Consider the following 25,676-nt stretch of genomic DNA (forward strand, 5'->3'; position numbering starts at 1 on the left):
GCTAGAGATAGATGCCTCGGTGAAGGTGACTCTTGTGGGAAAATAAGGAATATGACTGAAGGTAGACACCTTGGTGTTCCCACCCCTGGGAGGGAGGGGTGCTCTGAGCTCAGTTCCTCTGGAAGCGTCAAGGGAGTGTTACGGGAAACACAGGAGTCCCTCTTAAAGCAGCCAGTCAGCATCAACAAGCTGTCAGTGGGGCAGTCAGTCTCATCAGAGATGGACCGGGTCGAGTGGCGTTTTCCACAGGCTGATGCTGCTTCCAGTTCCCTTCTGACTGGAGGGAGCCAGTTGTCTGCAGTGACAGCAAGCCTCATCCTCCACCTCTTCCTTCACACTCGTTAGAAAGCCTTGATGGTGAACCTACCTGGGCACACCTCTGCACTAAATGCAGAAGAGACTGATGAAGCAGGTCCCCCAGGACACCTGGGAGAGGTCCCAGGTTCTACGTTTGTACCAGTCCCTCTAAAGTGCTGAAGAGGGCACAAGGTGTGGGGTAATCTGACTTCCGCTCCTGGCTTTGCCTCTGGCTGGCTGGGTGACATTGGACAAGTTACTCTCCTTTTCTTAACTTCAGCTTCTCCATCCACCCAAAAGGATGAAGAGGAGCCGTAGTACAAACCTCTTCTGTGGCTTTTGTGAAAATCTGGATTGACGAGTTGCTTTGAATTTCTTGAAGAAAAGCATCAATTAATTACTACCATTTGACTAACAATTGGGTGGCTCCTTACATGGTTGTTGTCAATTGTAAATCATGCATCATTTCCGTTTCTGAGCTTTGTATGGACATCTTACTGAGGAGAGATCACCCTTCTCTCTTTATTGTTAGGGGCTGGTTAGCCCTCTTCAGCCAGAGTTACAAAATGTAACTTTGTGTTCACACAGTGTAATGCAGGGATGCTGTGTGCTGGGTGGTGCTTCTTGCCTAAGAAAGGTGACACAAAACATTTATTCAGGTGGGCAGTGAGGAGCTGTAATGTTTTGCAAATTATCGTGATGGTGGCAGAATGGCTCTGTGAAAGCCCTGTGCAATTCGAAGTGTGAAAATCTAGGTTTCAAAGCAGCTGATTGGTTGTATGATCTTGGGCCAGATATTAACTTCTCTAATCTCCTCCCTTCCTATCTGTAAAATAAGACTAGTAATGATCGTAATAAGTAATATTAAGTTTTCCACCTGCCTTACGGACCAATGATAAGAATCAAAATAAGTGTGGAAGGAAAACCACTTTGTAATTGTAAAGAGCTATGTAAATACTGGCTATTATTATCATAGTTATTACTCTAAGGTTGACATTTGAACATAACAGATAATAAATGTTGCTTAAATTGAGTCCACTGGGCTGCTTTTTTCTGGCTTTCATGGTTCCCAAGACTTACTTGCATTTGGTAAAATTTGTCAATTAGCTATTTCACATCTTTGCCAGTATAGACATTCTCCCCTATGAATGCACCAGTACAGACCAAACATCACCTATTCCTCCTCTCCCCTCCCTCATATCCGGTCATTGTTCTCCTCATGAAACTCCCATCCCCATCAATGGGGGTTTTACGTAAAACCCCGATGGCAGGATATGAGTGCAGCTTCAGGAATTCCAGGCTTGTGCTGCTGATAAAGAGAGCTGTGGACACTGAAAACACCAGAGAAACAAAATTCTCCTGTCCAACCTATGCTACTCAGGTTTTTATGTTGTTGTTGCTTTTTTTACTTTTGTCTCTGCCTTTAAAGAGTCAAGAGCCCTCCTAGAATGTAAACCATGTATCTTGTACCACGTCCCCTTGTGAATGGTTTTTAGATGCCCATCTAGCGAGCCAGACACCTGCTGCCCCATTCCCAGTTGTCCACCTATGCCACCTCCTCTGTCTTCTCTGTGTCCTTGTGGTCATGGGTTACGGGGATACAGGGCAAGGCCTGAAGTGGGTTGATTCAGAGGGAGCTAACATTTCAGGCCTTCTATGTGCTCTGCTTTACCATCCCCTTCCAGAAAGAAGAGTTTTCCAACCTAGGAGGGACTGTAGGACTGAATGGTCCTGATCAAGGAATGTGATTGTTTAAGTGTGGAAGGAACTAAAAGGTTTAACCTACTTAAGTGTGAGTGAAGGGGCAACAGTGTGAAAGAAGTCATCTGCCTTGAAGGTGGTCCTCTGCTGGGGCAGGAGGCAGGAATGACGGTGGCTCTTCCCCCACGTATGGAGACTCGACAGGCAAGCTTTGTCTGTGTTCTCATCCGCATCAGTAATGTTTTAGGAAAGCTTGTATCTCTGTCTTCCGTGTGACATTACACAACCCGTAGGACTGTGTAACCAGAGGTGGAGTGAAGGGGGAGAACATTTGCCCCGTTCTACCCACACTGAAGTAGCTGAGTGATGATGAGATTTAAAAACATTTTAAAGTGCTGCTCCAGACATTTAGGGTTGAGATTAAGAGCTTCTCCTGACATCTTTTTCTGAACGTGTTGAATTAGGGATTAGGGTTTTCTTCTTAGCCAACAGAATTGGGATTTCAAAGTCCATGGGGAGGGCATTGAGCTGCTCAGACACTGATCTGTTAGCTCTTTAGGACCCTCAGTCCAGCTAAGATCACCCTACTGCTTCTTTCTCCGTGAAAACAAATGACCTCCAAGATCTGTATGCTGTATTGAAGGAGCATTCTGTGTTTTTCTACACCAAAACCACCGAGTGGAGGCAAAGAGATTAGAGAGTGTCTCAAATATATATATCAAACTGTGAAGAACATCTCGCTCATGGAAATGAATTCAGCCTTGCAGAAAATTCATTTTGTTTGACAAATGGTCTCCATCTTTGGAAGATTGGATTATATAAAGGTTCTGGACACTCATCCTACCATCTTAACCACATCCAATGTCTTGCCTAAATGTATTACAGATTTGGAAATAGCTAATGTAACACTTTCTCATCTTTTTCATAGAGCACTAAATTTCTGGTTTTAAATTGATTTGGGTGGAAGGGAGAGCGATATTTTCTTGGGCTCAAGATATTTTCTTAGAAGGCTCAAACATCTCTCTTTGGAAAGGACTGATGTATAGGAAACCTCATGAGAGATGTAGCTCTTGTACAATTTTTAGGATAAGAGATTTGGAAAACTTCATCAGTACTTCTCAACTACTTAAACTGATCTTAAAGGCAAAGCAAAGTGGAAGATTAAGAAAACTGTCATTATCTTATAACTGTCATTATTATTTTGAAATCTTCCAGCCCATTATTGGGCTGTCCAATAGAACTTTCTGCAAAGGTGGAAATGTCCTGTTCTGTGCCATCTAATATGTAGCCACGAGCCTGGCTATTCAAGCAGCTGCTGAGCACTTGAAATGTGGCTGGTGCAAAGAGGAACTAAATTTTTAATTTCATTCTATTTCCTCTTAGTTATTCTACATTTAAATAGCCACATGTGGCTAGTGGCTCCCATATTAGACAATAAAAGTCTATATATTTCAGGTCAAAAACGTCTTAAAATCTGAATTCAGTTGGAAGGTATATTTATGTGGATAATTTTTCTGAGTCAGCAATGTGTGGTCCACATGGAGACTAACACTTCCATTGACTCCTGTGACTGATATTAAAGCAAAACCAGATGAAGCGTGGATGTCCAGCGTTACCCAGGTACTACCAGTGCTGGCCTGGAGCTGGAACTAAGGTAACCATCTAGTCTCTCAGCTTCATCACCAATTCTACACTGACCTTTAAGTATATATTGCTTTCTTTTCCCATTTATAAAATGGGTGCACTTGGAATCTGCCACAGGGATATTCACAAATTATGATTAAATGTATACTGGGCTTGTCAAAGAAAGGTGTGGGCTTTTCCTGTAGATCTTTTCATTGAAAATGACCTCAGCCAGAGGGAATCCTCTACAGCATGGTGATTTCAGTTTCCTCATTTGTAGAATCCTGGCATTGTGCTCAATTGTTTTTAAGGTCGTTTTCAGCTCTAATGCTTTGTCCTGCTGTGAATATATGATTTCCTATTACAGAGGATTCCATGCTATTAACAGAGACTTGGCTTTTCTAGTTCCAAGATCCTTATAATTCCTTGTAGGTAGATTTCTCCTTAAGTATAAATGTGAGCAAAGCAACTTACTTAGCAAACAAGTAGCTAGAGTGGTGACTTTGAACCTGTTTCCCTCCAGCAAGTGTTCCCTGGGCTTGCATTGTTTTGTGGTGCTCTCAGTCACTGAGACCTATGTGCCTGACATGTCCAAGACATGGAGCAATTTCTCCCCTTCCTTCGTGGCCCTCGCCCGTGGACAGTCAAACATATGACATGGTCTACCTGCTGTGGCTTTGGAATGCCCATGAGGAATAAACACCCAGTCCTTCTCTGGGGAGATCTGACCTCCTTCGGAGCTTTGGTGGCTTTTGCTTTGGAAGTCTTCAGTTGGACGTCACTGGGAAGGTCCATCCTACGTCTATCACTGAATCAGTGGCACGCATTTCTGAGTTGAATTGTTTAAAATCAAGATGGACAGATGCCACAGAGAAAATAAGGCAAAGCTCCCTGCAGTCTAACTCTCCATGATGGTTTTAGGGGTGATGAACCACTGTGGTCCTGCTTCTTGCTCACACTTGCCCTCCAGAAAGGAGAAAATATGGATCAACCCACAGGCCCCTGTGAATGCCCAGTTCGAGTCTTTGATCACCTCATGCTGATTACGTATAAAATCCATCGTCAGTCCGATATTTCTAGGGCTTATGCATTTTCAGAAAGATCCCTCTGCAGTTTGAAATCTTCCACCTTTGTTCTTTTCAGATTGCATCTGGAAAACGGGGAGGAGGTGTGGGTAGAATACGATTCTGTGACCATGAGAATTCTGTTACTCCCGGCACATCGTGGCGAGCATCAGAGTGTGGGTTTCTATTGTTTGCTGTCAGCTCCTGGAGGGCAGACACTCTGCCAGCTCTCCTTTGACACCTCAGCACCTAGCACATATTTGTGTGTTTATTGAGCACCTTCTGTGTGCCAGGCGCTGGGATACAGTGGTTAAAAAAAAAAAAAAAAAAAAAAACACAGGCAAGGCTTTTGCTGTGACAGAAATTGTAGTCAAAGAGGGAAAAGAGATATTGAGCCAGTTATAAGTGCAAAGAGCTCGGTGAAAAAGGAAGTAGAAGATGCTTCAGGAGACTAGACTATGGGGACCTAACCTAGTCTCAGAGGTCTAAGGCTTCCCCAAGGAAGTGACATTTGGGCTGAACCCTGAGTGATAAGCAGGGGTAGGCATGGAGGAGGGCAGGCCTTCGAGAAGGGTTTGCTGAATGAGTAAATGAGTGAAATGCTGCTTTCCTACAGCTCTGCTAAATGCAGTGTCACAAACCTGTGACTCTGACTTTAGTCCCTCTAGGCAGTGTCTGTGGGTCCCTAAGCCATTTTCTTCAGTGAAGGCAAGTAAAGTGGAATAGGGGACATCGTGAGAGGACAGTAACTTTCAAAGTTTCAAAGACATGATCAGACCAGTGTTTGAGCACATAGAGTACCTTTGTATCGGTTGGCATGCTTTTAATATGCAGTGCATCCAGAAATGTCAAGGGCAGGAAGAGTCCAGAAGGCTTACTTCCATCTCTGAAGACTTCAGCAGCGTTTGGGATGGGCCTGTTCTCAGCTTGGTGGACCTCCTCACGGGCAGCGTGAGGCGGCCCTTTGACACGCAGAGCTCTGGAAGCCGTGCTTGCTGGCTTTGGTAGGAGCTGCTCTCTGCCCTTCAGCAGGTCCTGGGCCTCCTTATGCTCTGGTTTCCTCAACTGCAGAGCAGGGAGATTCTGCCAATGATAATTTTACCTCGAAGCAATGTTGTAATAAAGATGGCCGTAAATGCATTTTGCAAGATCAAAAAAAGAACTAACAACAAAAAATGCCTACTGAAGAGGCATGCTGTCTATATGTGGTGTTTGCTAGAATTTCAGAGAAAGCTGTCTGATCTAAGACGTTATAGAGGATAAGAACTGAGATTGGCCTTCAAGATCTTTTCTGGAGTGGCTGTGTCCTTTACCTTATTATTACTTGGAAACAATTTTCACAGGAGGTATCAGTAATGTCAATAATAATATTATTATTAATATCTTTATTAATATTATTTATTGAGTAGTTACAGATGAACCAGGCACTGTCCTGAGCACTTCAGTGCATGTTAGCACTTCATTTCCACCACAGCCCGTGGGATACATCTATAATTAGACTTTACCAGTGAGAGGAACCCAGGCACAGAAAACTCAAGTTTCTCATCAAAGGTTATGCAGCTCATAGGGTCTGTCTGATCCCAGAGACTTTATTCCCTACATATGTGCAATATTTTGAACTTTTCAGAATAAGAGCTCAGGGTTGCTAAGTGACTAAACATATACAATTAATTATTCCTGCCCCAGGATACAAGCGTGTTAACATTAGCAGTTGTTTTTACAATTCCTCTGGCCTTCTGGTGTTCCACATGCCTCTTCCTGACTGGACAGGCAGACCTCCAAGGTGTCGCGGGTTCGGTTCCAGGCCACAACAATAAAGCACGTATCATGGTAAAGCAAGTCACAAAATATTTCGATTTCCCAGTGTGTAGAAAAGTTACATTTACACTATACTGGAGCCTATTAGGTGTATAGCACTGTGTCTGGGAACCTTCGTTAGAAAATACTTTATTGCTAAAAAATGCTAACCAGGATCTGAGCCTGCAACAAGTTGTAGAAGAAACATTGAAGATCACTGATCACAGATCCCCATAACAAATAGGACAATAATGAAAAAGTTTGAAGTACTGCAAGAATTGCCAATGTGACACAGAGACACAAAGTGACCAAATGCTGTGGGGAAAATGGCACTGACAGACGTGTTTGATGCAGGGTTGCTACAAACCTTCAGTTTGTAAAAAATGCAGTATCTACGAAGGGCAATAAACAAGGTGTGCCTGTATTGTTCTCCTGTTGTTTAAAGCGGAGAAAAAAAAATCTTTTGCAAACTTGTCCAAATACAAATGAATTGCATTAAAACCAGTGAAAGCCAGCCCCGAAGGACCGAAGTTGAGGTGTCAATCACGTTTGACTAGAACAGATTGTGTAAATGGAGAGAGAATGGGAGGATCTAGGCTACGTTTTATTACCAAGACCTTAAACTAGTTTTAAGGGTCCTTTTACTACCTCCTCTATCCCCCATCCCACCTTGTTTAGTTGGATGCTCTAGGGAGAAGACAACATTTCTACCTTCTTGAAATGGAAACAATAGACTTTGCCTGTGCTACTTTTATTTCCCCACTGGGGAATCTGAGCGATGACCTGATTGAATTCCACCCGTAAAGGTCAGGCTTTGAATTCAAGGCAGAGGAAAAAGCGAAGAAAACATTTTGCAATGATACCCCCCAGGGCCGAGCTCGCAGGGGCCTTTGCTCACTGCACTGTGGTCTGCTGATAAGGATAACGTGGATGACAAGCGGAACATTTCCAGGACAAAGGAAATTCCCTGTTTCATTGTTCAAAGGAAGCCCCAGTCCATTTGGGAGAGCAAGGTTTGGGGCACATGTCGGCCAGCAAGAGAGGCAGAGAGAAGTCAGGGGTGCAGTGCGATCAGGGAGCCCCGACGGGGTGGGAAGTCAAGAAGGGGTCACTGCAGTTTATGGCATTCATCGCAGTCCAGAGCCAGACTGTTAGTGATGGGGGCGCACGGGCTGGGAGGGTTAAAAGCCTGAATCGTACAATGTGGCCCATTGAGGAATTGCAGAAAAAGCACCAGGAGATTTAGAGAAGTTGATCTGGTTTTGAGTTTAAATTCTGGACCTCCGTCTCTCCCCACCCCCTCCAAGCCAAAATGTCAGCAAAGGGCCTGGTTTCCCTTTATGGAGTGCAGAATAAACAGATCTACAGCGGCAGGAGAGGGGCCCAGTTCCCCAGCCCGTAATGCCAGAGCTGGGGGTGGAGGGCTGTGGGGAAAAGCAGTTATTCTTCTGTCTGGTTAGTATTTGGCATTGACTTTCATTTTCTCCAACCTCTGTTTTCTAGAAGCTTGCCTGTACGGGAAGTACAGGAATAAAAAAGAAGCTGATCTGAGGGGGTTTTCTTTCCAGACTTCAAAGGAGGTAGACTTTTGGGTTTTGATAGTTTGGGGAGGCATTTGCAAAATGAACACTGCTTTGGGGAATTGAACCCAGAGACCAAGCTCTTAGCCACTGGCACGTCGGAGCGCACGGCTCTTGCCCTGCTGGGCCGCAGTGCTCTCTCCTCCCCGCTGTCCTCTCCCAGCCCCGGGAGCGCGCCGAGCCCCGACACGGTGGGGTCAGCTGTGGTTAGCCTGGCCGCAGGACTCTGCATTCCTCCTGGGCTTTGCTTGGTTTGGGTGGGTGTGACCACGAGTTTACTCTGGAGAAAACTGAGACAAAGGTCTAAATTGGGTAGGATCTCGAATCTAATGACTTGTTTACAGACCCTGTACTTTTTCCAGGGCAGGGAGGAGGAAGAGGACAGGGCAAGCTGGTCACTGCAGGCACATTGTTGTTTTTGATTCTAAGGAGGTGGGATCGTTTCAGAAAGCAGCAGGGCATCTCCTGGCAGCCAGTGGGCAGAGTGGCACTCTGTGTAATTTTCCAAGGTGGGGAGGAAGCAGCAGAGGCCGCGGCCTCTGCCCACCAGCCTGACTTCCGGGGCACAAACTGCTCTGGGGAGAACGCGCGCCCCTGCCACATGAAAGGCCCTGTGTCCTCCTCCTGCAGCTTCCAGTGATGGGGAAGCTTACCCTCCTCATCCTGCTTCAAGTGCACCCCAAGCCAGGGTACCCAGCAAAGGATGTGCACCTGCTGTGTGGCCAGGGAAACAGAGCAGGACCTGTGTAAGGAGAGAGGCGATGCCCACAAGACCCTCTCTAGTAGAAAAGCAGGCTTATTCAGGTTGTGCTCTAGGTGGCATTTAATGATTGCTAAGTGTAGGAAATTCCTCCCCCTAAAAAGTGCACTGAAGGGCTTCCCTGGTGGCGCAGTGGTTGAGAGTCCGCCTGCCGATGCAGGGGACACGGGTTCGTGCCCCGGTCCGGGAAGGTCCCACATGCCGCGGAGCAGCTGGGCCTGTGAGCCATGGCCGCTGAGCCTGCGCGTCCGGAGCCTGTGCTCCGCAACGGGAGAGGCCACAGCAGTGAGAGGCCCGCGTACCTCAAAAAAAAAAAAAAAAAAAAGTGCACTGCAGATTTGAGGCCTTCTGCTTCCAGATTCTGGCAGTTCTTCTGGAGCACAGAAGGGCTGCTTCCAAGACACTTAGGCCCCCAGGGTTTACCCCAAAGGGTGGGGTTGGACCGCAGGGCAGGCGGGAAGTGCCCGCACCCACGTGTGCCCTGGGGACTTTATTGGGCCCACACCCACCCACGAGGTGGATATTGCACTTAGCATTTTATGAGGAGGAAACGGAGGCCCAGAGAGGTTCAGTGATTCACTCGAGGCCACACAGCGGCTACATCTGCTACCCTGCCCCTCCTCTGCACCCAGTTTGCACAGATTCACGAGGCGAGGCAGGGACCCACGTGCGCCTGAGCTCCTCAAACTGAAAATGGGGTCAAGTGGGTGGCTGTAAGGTGGGGTCTGCCCCTCTCCTGAACTGTTTCAGTTGGGTGTGGCTGATTCAAAATTGCACTTCAAGAGAGCGTGCGCCAGCCCGTGAGGAGAGGAGGCCAGACCACAGGGCACTGAGGATTCTTGCTTTGCAGAAGTCCTCCAGATGTTGCCCTGGGGGCATCTAAAGTGGCGCGGGGGTGGTGAGGGTAGGTGTCCCTGGGAGCCTCTGAACCCTCCAGCAGGGAAGTCTCAGAGATACTGGCATCCCCAGAAAACTCTGGAATGGAAGGGGACTCCAATTAAAAATAGCATCAACTGCAGTAACCACCCACTATATAAATACGATAACAGCTAATGTTCCCTTTATCCTCTGTCACTTAAAAACTCTGTGATGCTCTTCACTCATTCGAATGCTGAGAGGTGGCCAGGGCAGCTAGTATAGCTGGAACGAGAGGCAGCCTGAAGCCCTCGACCCGGGTTCTAATCCCAGCTCCTGCCGTCAACTAGTTGGGATACAGAAATGATTCTCCCCATCTTCTGAGGCCTCCCCAAAGCTGGTGACCCAGGCCCGCTGCTGAGCCCACCACCTTCCCGTCCTCTCCCACCCCGGCTGGGGTCTGACCCATGGCGAGGCCAGGTCGAGGTCTGCGGGAAGGAGTAGGTGGCAGGATTCCTTTCCACTTGTTTCCTGCACCTGGAAACAAGCACAGAGGCCATTATTTGGATGACTTATTGTTTAGAGCTTTTGTTTGTTTTGGTTTGGCTTTTTAAAAAATTTACAGAAAGAAACGTGCAGATTTTTCAAATTTCAGTTTTTCCCCTCTACTGCCTGTCCCAGCTCACCACCTTGCAACTGGCCAATCACTGGATAAACCTTAGTTAATAGCCACAGACTGTATTATTTATCTGTACCCCCCGTAGGTGGAGAGTCAGTGAAATGGGAGAAGCAGCAGAGCAGCTGAAGTTGGACTCAGTGGAAAATCCAGCATTGCAGATGTGGATCCAAATTGGGCTGAAAAATCTCATGAGATCAGGCTTTCTTGGACTTCCTGCTTTTAACCCAAGCAGTATGTTCAACATAAACGAACTTTCGGTATTTTGAAACTTCCGTTTCTGATCTCAGAACCTGGAAGTAAAGAGCTGTTGTGAACATTTCCACAAATTTTGTCACGGTTATTCTGGAGGCCAAGTCCAACCCAGTAATTATGGAGCTTTCGGGCTCACTAGGACCACAGCAGCCTGCCAGGATGGCGATAGAGGAGGGGAAAGGGCTGTCTGCTGAAGGGTCCGGGATTGGGAGACACAGGACTGGGTTCAACTTCTAGCCCTGCCACTTCCGGCCGTGTGACTTAACCTCTTAGACACTTAGTTTCCTCATCGGTTAGATGAAGAAAATATACCATTTCATAATGTTGTGAGGACAAAACTGTGTGTGTGTGTGCACATGTGCGTGCAAGCCTGCACGCTCAAGCTCTCTCTTCTTTGCTCACGTATTTGTGTATGATGTGTGCATATATGGCTGTATGGTACATACATGTCTACGTGTACATGTACACCAAATAGAGGCATGTCTGTCTGTGTCTCTATGTATTACTTACTTATACCTTGAATAAGTTCCCCCAGGGGTCTAAGGCAGCCAGTTTCTGATAGATGTGGCATTTGGAGGTCACTGAGGTCTCCCTAATTCACTGTCCAGTGTCCCTCCACACCCAGGCACTGAGGGCTCTGGATGCAAAATGGATGAGAGCTCTGAGGGCCTGGAGAGATCTCGGGCAGTTTGGAGTAACAAATGAGACTTACTCTGGACTTTGGAAGCTGAGTTAGGTTCATCACATTTGCGTTTGCTTCTAGGGTCTCTCGTTTCCTGGAACAAGCTAGCAGGAATGCCAGGCAGGCAGGTGCAGTAGGAAAGCAAGGTGCTGTGGGAGCCCTGCCCAGGCATTGGCTGGAAGGAGCACAGCTGGGTAGGGGTGAGAAAGGAGGGGAGAGTGAGAGAGAGTCAGAGACAGGAAGGTAAAGTGCATTAAATCCATCCAGCGCTGACCAATCAGCTGCCTTAGCAAGCCTACGCTGCATAGGCTGCTACTTCTTTCCTTCTCTGTTTATTGGCTTAAAATTTTCTCTTACTCATTAAATGTATTGCTTATTTTTACGTATTTTTTAAAACAATAATTTCCAAAGCAATACATCATCTTTGTATAAAATTTAGAAAATACGGAAAAATCACAATAGAAAAATACCAAAGCACACCCCCAGTCTAATAACCCAGAAAACAACCTATTAATATTTGGTGCATTCCCTTCCAGTCTTTTAAAGACAAATATATAGACATACATGTCTTGTTTTTATATAACCAGAATCATATGGTTTTGTAATCTCCTTTTATTCTGTTCGTATGAAATGATGGCCATTTTCCTATATCATTAGGTATTATTGTAGATCTCTCTGTCTAATGGATGTACAGTTAAACCATGCATAAATGTTAAGTGCTGGGCTTTTGGATAGTATGTGTCATCTTGTTGCTCCCCAACTTCTGGACCTGGGATGGCATTTTGTAACAGGGCTAGACTTCTTTCTTTTTATTTTAATAAAATATTCTTGATGGGCTTTAGAAATGAGCCCATGTGAAATGCTGAAAATGGGATGTTCAAGCAGCCGCAGGATCCCCCTTGAGTCAGAAAATAGGGCCTGGGCTCAGCTCCTTGCGTCGCCCAGATGGAAGCTGGCCCAGCCCAGGGCCCGATCTGATAGCGCCAGGACACCCACAACTCTGAGTTTCCTGCTACCATGAGGCCTCCTTTTTGCATAGGCTGTTTGACTTACACATACGTGGAAAGCAGCCACTAATAATAGAAGAGCTGCCTCTTTCCTTCCATCGTCAGGCCCCGCCGTGACTGCTCAGCGACTCCGCGTCTGGGGCAGCTGTCTGCCACACCTCTGCCCTCCCAGCAGTAGGGTCAGCCGGGCGGCTTGTCAGAAAGAGGCCAGGCCCTCCCCGCCCGCTCCATGTGTGCTAGAGGTTGGGAAGGTAGCTTTCTGAGGGCTCTTTGTCTAGTGAGGGAGCGGGACCTCTCTGCAGCAGGAGGCCCTCTGGCCACCCCCCTGCCTGTCCCCCTCCACCCAGCCAATGATCGTTCTCCTCCAGCCCCTACAAACCTGAGCTCACTCAGCCAGCCTTGAGAAGCTTGAACCTTCCGGCAGCTTCTGGAGAATCTGTCCTTCCCAGCTGGGTGCTGGGAGGTTTGTGAGGGAGAATTTTCTGGGAGCACTAGCAGCTATGCCACTTCACCCAGGCCTGATGCCTCACAGAGCTGGGCCAGCCAAGCCCTTCATCAGATCCTGATCTCAGCAGCTGGTGCTGCTTTGTCCATCATTCATCCATTCCACCAATAAGTATTTAGTGCCTCTTGTGGCAGGTACTGTGCTGAAAGTATCGACAGGATGGAGGATAAAAGAGGCCAGACCCCTGCTCTCATGGAAGACACAAAGCATATAAAGGGAAGCAACTAGAGTTGATGAGTTTATGGGGGGGCTCTCAGGAGAGACACCTGCCAAGTTACAAAAGACCCTTGATACCCCTCTGTCTTAGGGTTCACACTGGGACCCTGCCCTAAGCCGCCTGCACAGCCTCTCCTGAGCGCACAGCTCTTCCAGCAGCTGAGCTGCAGAGACACCATCTCTTTGTGCAAGATCAGTTATGGGCAGGAGAGCCCGCCTGGCTCAAGCGCACAGCCCCACAGACCCTTGTGGTCAGGGAGTTCCTAAATGAACTCGAACTTTGGGGGCTGGGATCTGTTTACTCTTGGCACACTGGGATTTCCTGTTTCTAAGAAAATGGGCTTAGATGCTCAGCTGCATTAACCAAACAACATGTTGACGCAAATGAATCTGAAGCTTGCCAGCTCCAGACTCTCTAGAAGGTCGGACTTGGGAATGAGGCATTCGGGTGACTTTCCAAACCCTGAGTTCCAACCCAGATGACTCAGGCTAGGTATCTACTGGGGAGACCTCCTTTCCCACCCTTCCAGACTGAACTCCCCCCAAGTGACCTTAAAGTCAGAGACTCCCTGGTCATCTTGAGGCAGGGATGGGGTGCGGGGACCTTGCCCCTGTCCACAGCTGGCCCTAGATGTAGCTGTGCTGGGCGGCTCTGAACGATCCATCCCCTAAAAGTCTCCCTCCCCAGTCTCCCATCTGCCTGAAATGATGACCATGAACTGATTCCTTTGAGCCTCAGGAAGCTCATGTCAAAATGCAACTTACTCATTGACATGACTGTCTGAGCTGATCTTAGAAAGGTCCTTTGACTATGGCAAACCTGGCCAATTTTGACTGGGTGTGGGGAGGGAGAGAACAGGAGACGTTGTCAAGGGATGCTTTTCAGAGAGGCCCAAGCCAGAGAAGGGAGCACAGGAGGGGGATGTTCAGACAACGAACAGAACAGGCTGGAGACACCACTTTGGTTGAGCGTAGACTCCAGAAAACCACCTGACCTACTTGGCTACAGGTGGCCCTCACATGGGACATTCCCTCTCTTACCTGTGGCCCCGGGGTCCTGGCACACTCTGCAGGGCCATCCCAGATCAAGCTCCAGGGAGAACAGCTCTCTCTGCTGGGGAAGATTCTATAATGTTTATCAGTACTTGAACCAAGGGACTAAGTAATATGGCTTCCACAGGAAAGCACAACTATGTGAGTCAAAAACGTGCCAATGATTGGAGGTTTTTTCCGCCTCAGGACTTAGAGTCATTGAGATGTTGCTGGTTACTATTGTCTGACCAGGGGTTAGTTTTCCCTTGGGAAAACCCACAGTCTGAGGAACGTGAACGTCAATGCACAAAGTCAGTGGAGGAGCATCTACTACAGTCGCTCATTTTGGATTCCGATCGTGTATCAAGTATTGTGAAGTGTGGTGGGGGGACTCTCCAAAGAATTGGGAGAAAAGAAATATCCATTGACGACTGCATGCAAGTCCAAAATAACAGTGGAACAGTGAAGGGGAACGGAGGAGCAAGTGAGGGGTCAGGCAGTATACACGGATAAGCCAAAACCAGGCCGGAAGAAAAGGAAAGCCCCTGTGGGTTTGGACTAGTGTGGGAGGGCTTCCTGGAGGAGGTGTGTTGTGATCCAGAAACGCTCATCTTCACGGGAATCTATACCACTGGGTAATAAAGGGCCAGAGTCAACATCTTTACAGACATTGGCGGCCCGTGAGCAGTGGTGAGCAGGCTGTGGATGATCCTGTGGAGCTTGTCCACAAGGATAGAGACGTTTCAGAAGTGGAAATAAAAGAATTGTGCTCCTGGTGCCATCTGTGTGCTGAGCGCCAGGAGGTGGCCACATGTGGGAAAGAGAAGGAAAGAAGGAGAACAGGTACAGGCAGACCCTGCTGGGGTTTCCAAGGAATAGATGGATGGAGCCCGTTCTTTCTTTCATTAGTTTAATCGTCAGACATTTATTGAGCATCTGCTATTTCCAAGCACCTTGTAGCATTGAGAATGCAATGATGTGTAAGTCGTGGTCCTTGTCTTTGATGAATTCAGAGTCTCCTGATGGACACAGGCAGACTTGAATACTCACTCTAAAGAAGGGCAAGTGCTTTCACAATACTATGTACTAAATGGCACAAGAGACCAACTGAAGAAACAACCAACTCTGCTGGAAAGAGCTGGGCTTCGCAGGGGGCAGCTCACGATGCAGTTGGGGGTTTTTTGTTTGTTTGTTTGTTTGTTTTGCAGTACACGGGCCTCTCACTGCTGTGGCCTCTCCCGTGGCGGAGCATAGGCTCCGGACGCGCAGGCTCAGCGGCCATGGCTCACGGGCCCAGCCGCTCCGCGGCATGTGGGATCTTCCCAGACCAGGGCACGAACCCGTGTCCCCTGCATCGGCAGGCGGACTCTCAACCACTGCGCCACCAGGGAAGCCCTGGAGTTGGTTTTTTAAGTGACTTGGAATTTACCTGGCAGGGTATTCCAGGGAGAGGGAGCAAGAACGGAGGAAAGAATGTCAGTAAGAGCACCGCAAGCCTGGCAGAGCTGGTGGGGAAGCTGGAACATAGCTAGGGCTTGCCCCTAAAAAACTGTAACTTTTCTATCAGGCTCTAGAGAATTTGGATTTTATGTTGTAGACAACAAGAACATCAGTACATGTTTTTGTAAGAGAGTATGATCAGCAATATTCTATTCAATTCTGTTAAATAAGCATTTATAGAGCGCCTACTACACTCACTCACTGTGCTGGATTGCTTTATGGGTCACTCAGAGAAAACATATTCCCAGCCTTCAAGGGACCCCCTATAATTGTGGAGAGGAACGATGGAGAGGGTGAGGAGAAACGAGCACAAATAACTTAGATGCAAGATTGTTCCACAGGGGACACAGGTTTACGGAGGCAGAGATTCCCAGCAGCCCCATCTGTTCCTGCCTGCTCAGGCCTGATTTCGAGGCCCAACCATTTCCCATTTCCTTTCCTTGGTAATAGCCCCAGGATTCTCCCTCTTTCCTCCAGCAAAAGTGCTTTTATCAGCCCCCCAGAGAACTGTGGGGTTCAGGTCGGACTGCCAGCAAATAGGGGACTCCCCAAAGCCACCCAGAATAAGCCTGACAGCTCTGTGCCCTGACTGGCCTCCACGCCCAGCCCAGGGCTATGACTTGAGGCTGGGACTCTAGGTGTTCGGTTTAGATAAAAACTATAATTAGCTGCCACAAACACCCGTGAATGTGAGAGGGGGAGGGGGAGACCTGAATGTGAATAGCTGTTTCTGGATTTGTTTATTTCTGGCTCTCCTTCTTGCCTGGAGTCTGTGTTCAGCTAAATCCTTCTGTTTGCCTATGCAAAGGAACCCACTAGGTGGGCCTGAACAGCATCCCTGAATTGGACTGGGAAACTCAGTCAGGGTCTTCCTGTGTCTCCCCCCTCCTCCCCCTTCTCATCCCAGCCTGTACACCTCCCTGCCCCTACATGCAGGCACCTTTGAGCAGAGCCAGGGAGCTGGCAGGTCCCCTTCAGATCATAACCGAAAGTCTTGGCCTGTCACAACTCACCTGTGACCACAGGCAGCCAGGGGCCAGGGATCCAGGGCCCACTTCCTCAAATCCACCCTGCTCACGGACCCCCCAAGAGCCTGTCCCCAACAGAAGCCTGCAGAGCTGGCCAACCAAGGCCGAGACTGCTGCACAGACCTTGTGCGTGTAGTGCATGGTTTATAGCAAGACAGCTTGTCCTCCCTTTCTGTATTCTCTCTCCTTTTCTCCTCTTGCTCTCTTTTTGACTGAGTTGCCTCAGGGCTGGTGGTTTCAAAACTAGCAGCTGCAAACTTATGAAGGAAAAAACCCAAACCACAAAAACCCGTCTTGTGAAAACTGTGTGTGCCAGTCTAAAAGCGGCAGGCCGTGCGGGAGGAGAGCCTGCTCACGTGTCAGGAGCACAGAGCGTGAGGGTCATGGCTGGGTCTTCACAGTGGCAGGAATTGTAACGTGTCCAGGGCCCGGGGGAGTCAGGGACAAGGCAGGAGAGGCCTCTGGAGGAGGGCAGAGTCCTAAGCGGCCAGGGAGGCTCTCAAGAATGGCTGTCTGCATCGGATGAGCTGTCTGAAACAGTCTGGCTTCCCAAATGCAAATCAGACCAGCTGTCACCACCACGTTTCTGGCATCTTCCTCCAGGGGACCTGAGGCCTGGCTTCTACCCTAAGTCCACTCGGAAGCTTTTGAAGCACCTGTACGTGTGTCCTAAGGCCTGTCTCAGTCCCATCATCCCCAGCTAACACCCACTCACACTCACCTATGTGTTCACACCTTTTGGAACACCCTGATGAAACAGAAAGGTACCTCCCCAAACCCAGCCCCAAACTCCTACCCTAGTTGCTAGTTTCAACCTTCCACTCAAGGTAAAGGTGTAGGAAGGACCTGACAGGAAATCCTAAGACCGTTTCAGAGAGAATCAAGTCCTTTGCTGGCCCAAGCTTGGAAAAAGAAGTCCTCAGAAGTTTTACTGAATGTTTAGGCTGGACAGGAGAGCTCCTGAGTGACACTGACTGACCTGGGCTACTTCTTCTGGCCTCCGGCCCAAACTCCACACCAATATCATCTTTGGCCAGAATAAAAGGGGGTGCTCGCATCCTTTGGCCAGATCACTGGGACATGTGCTATGGACAGCAAGAGCAGGCCATCCGTAGACCCACAGACAGAGGCCACCGAGGCCAACCCCAAGAGGCCCCCGTGGACCACACTCATTGCCAGGCCCTGTGGGAAAAGACAAAAGAGAGGGGGCAAGGCACAGCTCAGTGCAGAAGAGCCTGGTGGACTCCAGCTGTAAAATCAAGGCCAAAGAAATCTAGGGTAAGTGTGAGTATCAGTATTTGAGGAGAAGCGAAGTTGGTGAAGTGATCAACACTGGGTGGGGTTAATGACAGAAGGCTTCAAGGAGGAAGTAAGTTCTGAGTAGAGGTTGAAGGAGGGGAGGGACAACGGCCCGGGTAGAGGAGGGAGAAGAGGAAGTGTGTCCTGTGGGGGGAGGGGGCTGGTTTGGGAAGGGCGAACGCTGCTTGCCTGGTGGCCCTGGGAGCCGGACCACGCTTGGTGGTTCCACCTAGAGATAGTATCATTTGGGTATATTTGCAAGGCAGGAAAAATGATTTATTCACAATAGCCCTGCTATGTAGTGGCAAACACGTAGACTTTGGAAGGAGCACGTTTTAGCATCAGACATCTGAGCTCGCATCTTAGCTCTGCCACTGATAAGCCAGGGAACCTCCCAAGCCTCACCTTCCCGAACTGTAAAATGAGGGAATTATTTCATAAGTCTATGGTGAGAATGAGATTCAATGAAATAACTTACACAAAGTGCTTGGTTCTGTACCTGGCAAAGAGCAGCTCTTAAATCAATAGTGACCGGTCGTGTCGATTTTATAGCTTACAGATTAGAAAGGCAGACACAGAAAACTGCCTGAAGTCCCCAAGGGAGAGAGTGTAAGCAGTTGGACTCTTGCTCATCTCAGCAGGTCAGCCCTGTGTCAGCCTTTCGGTGGGATGAAGTCAGCCAAGGTTTGAGTCAATCTGAGTGCTGGGTCCACAGCAGTGATTGTGAACAGGGCTGACACATCAGCTTCACACGCTGGCCTGTTGCAGCCAGAGGCCCCGGCGCAAGGATTCAAGTCCCGTCTGACTGAGAAGCAGGCGCACGCACCCACATGTGCTGATAAATGTTTAACAACCAGCTCTCCAGGGTGTGTAACCTGTTTCCATGGTGTCAACACTCCCACGGTGGCTGCCTTCAAGCTGCCAGCAAGGACACTGAGCCTGGGGCTGGGAAGAGACACGCGTAGTGAGGTCTCCCGATGGGAACCTGGTGCAGCATCCATGCCTCCTGCGTCCCCATCCAGGTGCTGGGAAGGGTGCCGCTCCCCCGGGCTGGCCTGGTTTTGCTTCTTGTTTGTTAAGCAGAGGGTGAGGGGTTGAAGGGAGAGCGGCATCCCTGCCGTCCCCTCTGCCCTCCACTGGGTAGAAGTAAAGGCTCCCTCCCAGGACCCACTTCCCCTCAGGCCACTTCCATCCTGACTAGCAAGTTCATTTTCCTCACAAGCTGAAACAGAACAAAACAAAACAGGCGCTCTCTCCAGGAGGCCTTCAGCTCTGCTTTAAGAGGGGTCGGCAGGTGCAGGCCCCAGAGTCACCACCCTTGTTCTGGGAGCTAATGTCCCCCCTGCTTGGTGCTCCCTGAGCTGGAGTGGCCACCCAGGGAGTTGATGAGGCTTCATGTCCTTTGTGAAGTGGCCGCAGCATCTGGCTTCATCCTCTGTGAATTAGCCGGCAGAAGCCGGCACAGGTTCCCAGGACGCCAGAGCTGGAAGTGGCTTAGGGATGGTCTGTGTGCCTACCTGCTGCCAGGTGAGAGGATGGACGGGGCCAACCGCCTCAGCTGGGGCAGGTCTACACCCAGACCTCCCTTTCTTGCCCGTGTTTTCCTCAACCATTTCTTCCTTCATCCCTGTGGCCCCTGCAGGTGTGAACTCCCTCGGGCAAGCCTCCTCTTTCTTGTGTGTTCCCCGCAGGCACCCAGCACAGCCCTGGGCAGACTCGTGGACTAGCTGATGAGCAGATCTGCTCCTGTTTGCAGTAAAGGAAGTGATAGGAGTGGTGGGAAAAGGAGCAGAATCGGGGCGGACCCCCCAGCAAATTCCATCTTGGGATTCCTTCCTTCAGTTACCGGAAGTATCTTGTTTCCACTCCCCATATACCCCAGCGGGCATCACCAACTTTACCTGAATACCCGGTGTGCCTGCATCACCTACACCGTGCTGAGGGATGCCATAAACCATGTCAAACTAACCACAGTCCATTAGCCCCCTAGCGGGGGGGTGGGCTGAGGGAAAAACCTACGACTCCCCGAACCTGTACTCCAACCACCAGAGCCATGCCTTCTGCCTGGTGTTCTCTTATTCCTCGAGGTGACCCACGTTGGGCTCCACGGTGATGGCAGAGCTGCCGGTGCCTGTCTCGGTCCACGAGGAGGTGGCTGGGCTCCTGTGTGAATCCTAAGGCGCTAGAGATGGGCGGCCTCGGAGTGTCAGGCAGGGAGCATCTGCCTTGCGCTGGCACCTCACTCCGTGACCCGGTGTGGATGAGGACACGAAGGACGCTCGGCCAGGCTTTGCCAAGAGACCTTGTTAGGCTCCGTGTTTAAAAGAAAAGAGGTAGGGGGAGGGATTAATAGAGCGACAGGAAGTGAGCTTATTACATTTATAAACAATGAGCCCATGTTCGCATTTCAGGTGTCCTGATTCATCTTGCAGGTGGGAGGGAGGAACTGCGGGCAACCTTTCACTCAGGGGTCCGGGTTTTGGAACAGGATTTCCTCTGCAAGTTGTCACAGATCAGATAAAAATCTTAATCTCAGGCACACACAGCCATAGGCCTTGGCCCCTGCCACTGTGTGCTTGACTTTCAGTAATGAGACCGAACAATGGTTTGGGACTCAGGACAATTACAGAGGTGGGAAAAGAACCGGGGGAGGCTTGAGGGATCTGGGGCTTTCCATGAGAGATGCAGGCCCACTAAGTAGGAACACAGGCTGCATCCAACTCAGGTCTTTTACTCACTTTGCCTCCACGCACCGAGAAGAAAGTATGCAAAGGAGACACACATACCTCCCACCATTTTTTAAAGGATGGAAATGAGAGGCATTCACTTCTGCTTCTCGAGCTGGATTCTTTTGAACCTGCTTGGAGAACACGTCCCAGCATCGGCTGGGGGACTGTGAGATGGAGAAAACTTGTAAACTGTTCTCCAGAATGCTTGCGCTAAAGGGATGCCTAGTTTTTCAAAATGCATCTGTAACTTCAAGGTCTTTTCAGAGTAGGAAGAACCAAGACTTTCAGGAACCCCCTTTACTGAGGGGCACCCTGCTAGGGAGAGCTCTGCGATGCCATACTGAACCACACCTGACCTCCCAAGCCGTCTCATCTCCCAACACAGAGCTGATCTGTGTTGGCTGAGCCAACTGACTCAGAGCAAGAAGTTGTGGGTCACAGAAACGTTGAAGAACTTGAAATCAGGGTCTGTACGCTGCAGGATTCCTCCTGCTCTGAAGTCGCACTTTGATTTCTGTTCTCACCGCCTCCATTCTGCCTGCCGTGTATGTCTTTGGTTGTATGGGTCCTATGCTGAAAACGTCACCCATCCTCTCTCACCGCCTCGTGATCCCCATTTTACAGATGAAAACCTGGTCTCAGAGAGAGGTTTCCTAACTTGCCCAAGGTCCCCCAGTGCACATTTTAGACCAAAGCATTTCCATCGATGCTTCGTGGGACCAGTGTTTCAATAGCACCACTGTCCCAATACTCGTCCTGTGTTCATTCACCGGGGAGAGGAACGTGGTGAAGGGCGGACCTCTGCTGCTAAAGCCGTGGCCCAGCTCAGGAATGTGCATTTCAGTCTAGATGGTTGATAAATAAGCTGGTACTCCCAGGAAGCCACTTCCAAAGTGGTGAAGAGGGCTCTGCTCAGAGGACAGACCTGGGCTGAGAGGTCTTTCTCCTTCCTTTTGGCTGCTCTTGTGTGAGATCAGAGGGGACCCCCCCCCAAGTCTTGACACCACGACTACCCTGTCGGCCCTGCCTCTGCTAGGATTCTGTGGACCAGACCAAGGCTGTGTGGTGAACACACCACAAAGGGGTGTGCTTAGTTATTTGCCAGGAGGATGTAATGGGGAGGAAACAAAGCCTAATTAGTGAGTTTCAATCTGTGGAATGAATGATTTTCCCAGATGGGCAGTATTTAGAGGCTTCTGGAAATCCTGCATTTTTCCACTGCTGTTTCCCACCCTTTCTGAGCCTCAGCTGAATGGATCCGGAAATCCTCTGGAAAAGAAAATGCACGGGTCTGTTCACCTTGAAAATGAAGAAACCGAAGAGGCAAAATGTCCCTCTTCCTTCTCAGGTGGAGCGATTAATTTTACAAGCACCTAGGACGCCCCGAGGAAAAGGCAAATGCCATGTCCTCTCCCGGTGAAAAAGAGCGTAAGAATCTGTGCAAAACAGCACCTTTGGATAAACACAATGTGGCTATATATATATACCGCGGCCGTTTCCTGTTGCTCTGCAGCTTGTACAGCAAAGGTGGGGTGAGGCCGTGACCATAAGCCACACGGTGACATGTACATTAGCCATGCCCTCTGCTTCCTGTGCTGCTGACTGCCCGGGTGGACCAGCCCAGCACTGCTCAGAGCTACCCAGCGGCAGGGAGCCCCCAAGACCTGACTTGGGGTGTCTATGGGTGTCTGTGAGGTGCACTCCCATCCTCCCTGTTACCGACTGCCTCGCTGAAGATTGATGTCAGTGCGAAAAACACCAAAAAGCCAGCAGCCAACATGCGTGTCTAACGGTCTGCTTGTGTAACTCCTGCACCACAGAACAAGAGGTCAAGTAAGAAAGGGTGGTAACAGATGGAGCGGCCCTTGTTCTGTGAAAGGGGCAGCTTCAGTAAAAAAAAGTCCTAGTGAGGTTGTATTAAAAATCATTTGGCGAAACCCAAGGCTCACAGCCACGTGCTAGAAACCCACGATGCCAGGAATAGCAGCCATGATTGGACTCTCAGAGTGGCCTCTCAGCTTAGGATTTCAAATGCTTGAGTAGACATCTCACAGTGTAATTTTGGAGCTGCAGACAAGACTCCCCCTCTACTAAGCAGTGAAACGTAGGCACCAAAAATGCAGAGACCTGCCCCAAACCTAGAGCAAGTCAGGAGAAGAGACCGGCATAAGATTCACCCGGACCCACCGTTCTCCATCTGCTAAGCCAGGGATTGCCACCTCATTCCTGGGCACTGCCCCCCTCCTTATGCAGGAGGTCTGGGGTGGAAGCTGGCATTTATTGAAAAGCTTTTCAGGAAGTTCTGTTGTGCAGACAGAATCACTGTAGCTCTCAATCACTTCGCCTGACATGTTCTACATGAATTGCTAAATTAAAACGCTGTCATTGACCAAGGCAACAAGTAAATACTGAGTGCTTACTGTCTGCCGGGCTTGGTGCTAAGTCCTGGGTGCAGGAGTAAGCAGACTAGACCAGCGATGCTGCCTTCAAAGAGTTCCGTGTAGTGGGGGAGAGACATTAATCCCACTTTTGCACAAATGAGTATTTAATTCTTTTTTTTTTTTTCTTTTTGCGTTATGCGGGCCTCTCACCGTTGTGGCCTCTCCCGTTGCGGAGCACAGGCTCCGGACGCGCAGGCCCAGCGGCCATGGCTCACGGGCCCAGCCGCTCCGCAGCATATGGGATCCTCCCAGACCGGGGCACGAACCCGTATCCCCTGCATCGGCAGGCGGACTCTCAACCACTGCGCCACCAGGGAGGCCCGAGTATTTAATTCTAAATGTGGTTCCTGTGATGACAGGAGGGTAGAGAGAAAGGACTCAAGGCTGGATGTAAGTTAGTCTGAGGAGTCACAGCAAGGCCCTCTGAAGATAAGCTATTTACATGTAAATGACAAAGATGGAAGGAAAGACCATGCATCACTGCTTTTTCAACACAAAACCAAAGCAAGTTATGATTCTAAGAAGCAACTCGTTACCAAAAAAAGAGAAATGATTGCTCTCTTTTTTTTTATAACTAGTTCATCTCAATTTTTTTCTATTTATTTATTTTATGTATCTGTTTTGGTTGCGTTGGGTCTTCGCTGCTGTGCGTGGGGTTTCTCTAGTTGCGGCAAGTTCGTTGCGGTGTGCGGGCTTCTCATTGCGGTGGCCTCTCCCGTGGCGGAGCACGGGCTCTAGAGCGCAGGCTCAGTAGTTGTGGCGCACAGGCACAGTTGCTCCGCGGCATGTGGGATCCTCCCAGACCAGGGCCCGAACCCGTGTCCCCCGCATCGGCAGGCGGATTCCCAACCACTGCGCCACCAGGGAAGCCCGAAATGATTGCTCTCTTGAGCTCAAGTGCATTTGTCTTTACCGAGGGAACCATGCCTCCTTCTCCCAATAGTGGAGGTGGTTTATGGCAGGGAAAGAGGGGAAAAATGAGACGCAAGGAGGTAGGGTCCGCCAATGACTTGTGATCAAAGTCCTATTAGGGCACATCATTGCTGGGAGGGAGGGAGGGAGTCTGGGAGATGTTCACAGGTGCTTTATGCAAACAGGATTCTGTGTTCAAATCAGTGTGGGAAGTACTGGCTTATACACACATAGAGAGGCCTAGGTCTCAGGACTTATCAGAACCTTGCCTATGTTTCAGGACTTATTAGAGCCTTGCGCATGCTGCTCTAGATCATGAATCTCTAAGGGAAGGAGAGGGGCAATACCTTCTGCAGTGTTTTCCAAAAATACGTGATGGTAGAACAATTTTTTTCCATGAGCACCTAACCTAAATTTGATTCTGCCTAAGACCCACTTGGGGAGAATAATAAATGCTGACTCAAGGCTCTGGCTCCTGCAAGCCTGATTCACTCCATCTAGAACGGTCCTGGCAAGCTTCCTTTTTAATCAACACCTCAAGTGATTTTGAGGCAGCAAATCCAGGAACCACACTTGGAGAAAAACTAATAGGACTAGAATTCCGAGGAGCATCTCAGCAGCCCTGCTTACTTCCGTGACCAGCCTTCCTGGCTCCCTGTATTCCTTTAAATCTGGTTTATGCTGGGTGAACACAACTACGTTATTGGGCCAGGACAGACTTTTTTTAAAGTAATAATAATAAGCAAAATAAGTCAGAGACAGCAAATTTGCCCTTGGTCTAGAATCTGTTGGGTGTCACACGTGGAGCTACAAAGACCACCTTTGTCATTTGGACTAGGTTGGCAGGAACACGTGTGCAGTATACAACGTGTGGTATACGTACGATGCTGTGCCTTGAAAATTCCTGAAGCTGTGCAAATACGGAGTCCAGCAAAATTGTTTCTGCAGGATGCGCCAGCCTGTCTTTGTATAATTAGCCCTGGATCTTTAGCCACCTCCCTTGCTTTCAAATGGAACAAAAGTGCTCAGAAAGACACTTCTTGATGCATTCATATGCAAAGAAGTTTGTGGTTTTTATTTTCTCTCCCTCCTGTCCTGGCCAACAGAAGGAAAAAGGCTGGAGAAAGGGGCTCTTTGTTGGGGGGGGGGCGGGGGTGGTACTCTCCAGGCCCCTCCTCTCTGGTTTGCAATCAGCATCTCGAGGAGGGGGGGACCGAGCACGTGACCGGACAGGGCTTGCTGCTAAGAGGCAAGGTTCAGATTACTCACCTGGGCCCCAGCAACCCCCCAGAGCTCCAAGTACTCCACAGCTGCAGACAGAAAACACGTTCGGTGTCATTCCTAAGCCCAATTTGCCAGAGATTTGAGTTGGTTAAAAGAGAGACCGGAGGTGGGAAGAGGAGACACAGAAAGAAAAATGTGAGGAAAAATAGTGTTTTCCTGCACATTCAACAGCCCTGCCTTGTCCTTTTCAGGACACTCAGCCAAAAAATTTAGGGAAGGCTGTACTTGTGTGTTTGCCAGAGACCAAGATTTTTGTGCAAGGCAGGTCCAAAGATGAGTTTTGTGTAAGAACACATACATAGAAACTGGTTAAAAGTTCAGGGTGATTGTGACCCAAACCATGGTGAGAGAAGAAGTGAAGTCCCTTTCCTCAAAGATAACTGCACACTGAATGTGTTTGTCTTTCTGACCCGCACGGTCTGCATCTTGCTGT

General features: G+C 49.1%; 1 protein-coding gene across 1 annotated transcript in view; it reads left to right on the forward strand.

Moving 5' to 3' along the window:
* The window catches only part of FLI1 (Fli-1 proto-oncogene, ETS transcription factor), a 114,961-nt gene that overhangs the window by 14,932 nt on the left and 74,353 nt on the right, over positions 1 to 25,676 (forward strand). The gene's annotated exons all lie outside the window — the stretch shown is intronic.

Source organism: Mesoplodon densirostris, chromosome 7 (assembly GCF_025265405.1).
Source record: "Mesoplodon densirostris isolate mMesDen1 chromosome 7, mMesDen1 primary haplotype, whole genome shotgun sequence".
NCBI lineage: Eukaryota > Metazoa > Chordata > Mammalia > Artiodactyla > Ziphiidae > Mesoplodon > Mesoplodon densirostris.